This window comes from Penaeus monodon, chromosome 28 (genome assembly GCF_015228065.2).
Source record: "Penaeus monodon isolate SGIC_2016 chromosome 28, NSTDA_Pmon_1, whole genome shotgun sequence".
NCBI classification, from domain to species: Eukaryota; Metazoa; Arthropoda; class Malacostraca; order Decapoda; family Penaeidae; genus Penaeus; species Penaeus monodon.
The window spans coordinates 35,316,191-35,318,519 of record NC_051413.1 but is presented as its reverse complement, the minus strand read 5'-3'; the positions used below and the strand labels follow the sequence as shown (position 1 = coordinate 35,318,519).

General features: G+C 60.6%; 1 protein-coding gene across 7 annotated transcripts in view; it reads left to right on the top strand.

Moving 5' to 3' along the window:
- Nucleotides 1–2,329, top strand: part of LOC119591560 (protein kinase C and casein kinase substrate in neurons protein 1-like) — a 62,778-nt gene that overhangs the window by 11,509 nt on the left and 48,940 nt on the right. For 4 of the 7 annotated variants that reach the window (XM_037940321.1, XM_037940323.1, XM_037940322.1 and 1 more), the window contains exon 1: nucleotides 502–737. The exons of 2 other annotated variants lie outside the window; for them this stretch is intronic. The gene's annotated coding sequence lies outside the window, so the exon portion shown is untranslated. Of the gene's footprint in view, nucleotides 1–500; nucleotides 738–2,329 lie in introns of those variants that run through there. One more of the 7 variants, XM_037940320.1, reaches the window with a different exon arrangement.

Below are 2,329 nucleotides of genomic sequence, written 5' to 3'. Positions count from 1 at the left end.
CGAGTTTTGTGTCGATGTTGGCACGCCTGGGCAGTGAGGGCGGGTGTGGGTGCCAGTGCGGAGATTAGTTGCTGATTTCCGACGGGGGCGCTGGTGCTGGTCACATTGGCTGCACTTGGCTTTTCATTCCTTTGAGGAAGGCTTTGGGTTTCCTTTTCTTCTTCTCTTCCATTTTTACTTCTCCACTTTCACGTTCTCATGCGGAGATTCTCTGCCCGTGTAGAATGGAAATGGCGTGCTGGCTAATCACAGGCCTACGGCAGCATCCTCGTCGAGAGCTAGAGGACTTGTCTTGATTCGGCCAGCTTTGGCTTCCGTTTAGGGTGATGTGTCTATAAGACTTTGCTAGATGATTTGTTGTGGGTGCCTGAACACGACCTAAGTATCTGCAGTCCAATCGGGGAGCTTGTAATTGCTCCGTAATTTGTGGCAGTTAAATCCGACGCCGGCAACTCACGGCTCCCTCTCGATCGCGCCAAGTGCTGCCAACATGGCTCCGTCTCGCTAGAATCAGTTGATGTTGAGCGGTGAAAGGGAGAGCACGTTTTCCCGCTGTGAGCGCAGTTGGTGCTATCTTCCTTTGGTGTTGCAATTTGGCTTTTAGTTTACCAGGGAGAGAGGGAGTTGAGTGTCACGCGATCCCTCGAAGTGCTAACGGATTATCCGTGCGAATAGGTGGCGCACAGAAGGAGCAGGAAGAGCCAGTGTCCACTAGCGGGGAGCTCTCAGCAGAGAAGGTGGGTGTAAAGTCCTCCTATTTTGACTGCCTTAACCGTCGTGCAAAACGGACGCAGGCCGCGTGCTCACCGTGGTGAAGTAGTGGTGCCGATATGGTGCTCCTTGGGAAGCAGGCCTTATGTGTGAGGCGCAGATAGTGAGTGTAAGGAAAAAACGAGACACGGACTGGGGATTCGTGGTGTGAATATGTGCAGTTTTTTTTCTGCTTAGTTTGAATAGCACTCGAAGTCACTGTGCGAAGCGGGGAGGGCATCGGTGCACCCGAGAGCAATGTTGGCTGGGAGAGGGCGTGATGTGCGCCGAGTGCGAAGTGAGAACGAGTGCTGGTGGCAAGAGGGCATTGGAGATCCGTCCCGGGGCAGAGTCGCGAGTGCCGACAGGGGCACAGAGCTCTGAAGGCGGGAGACACGGGCAGTGCAGCGAGGGAACGAGGAGCAGCAGACGGGATGCGGCGACGATGGTGATGGCGAAGGCAAGGCGAGGCGAAAGGCGGTTGGTGCCTGCACGTATTCTCCGCACGGGCGCGCTCTCGGGCGCATTCCTGGCGTGCTCACCGAACACGTTGCTCACATGTTGGCGGCGGCGGAAGCGAAAGACTTGGCCGTAGGGAGGACGGACGTCGAGAACGGACGTCGAGGCGGCGCTCGAGGGTGAGAGGGGGAGGGAAGGACGGCGTCGAGGCTGCGTTTTGGCCCTGGCGAGGAGGCCAGCGCTCGAGGGGCAGGGGACGGAGGCCCGCTGACGGCTCGCCCTTCGCTCCGCCAAGCGCAGAGGAGGAGGGGCTGACACGCCGTCCGGCCGTACGGACGCGCGATGTGGTGACGGCGCGGCGGAAGGAGGCACGAGACGTGCAGCGGTCACAGGGGGGGCAGACACGCGGGGGGCAGATGTGTGCAGGCTAGTAGATGGGTAGATTAAAGATGAGGTAGAGTGGTAATGCCGGGGCGTGGTTGGTGTTCCCTCGTGCGGGCAGTAGATATGCCCGGCGTCTTGGCGCTTCGGCGGATTACAGATGTCCCGCTCTCGAAGCCGTACGACGCTGGCGCTGACACGCAGCGCGAGGCTCTCTGCCTGGAAGCAAGTAGAAAGGCGGCTGCGGCCGGGGGCGATGCGTCTTCGGCGAGCGATTGTGTCGCGGCAGCGGCGCTCGAGAACAGATGTTGCGGCCGAGAAACACCTGTGGGAAGATCGGTCGGGGGGAGGGGGGGGACAGCCGCGGACGTGAGCGATTGAGGTCACTAGGGAGGAGGGTGTCTCGGGGTGGACGGGAGGGAGGGGGCGGGGCGGGTTCAAGGCGGAATCCTTGGCTGCGCCTATGTCCTTTGCGGTCCTCTCTCGCTGTTCCTTTCTCCTTTCCTCGTTCCTCCCTCTCTTCCTCGCACTCTCTCTTCCTTGGCCTGCCCCCCTCCCCCACTACCTGTCACAATCGTGCCCTCTCGCTCCGGCGCCGCGAAATGTCACGGCCGCGAGTGGCAGTTGCTCCCGCCTCGCCCTGGACACACCCACGCCCGCTCGGCGCTTGGACACGCACGCAGCCCCGTCCGTCGCTTAGAAAGTGTGGGTTCAGAGGGAGGGCTCTGTTGGGCCTCGC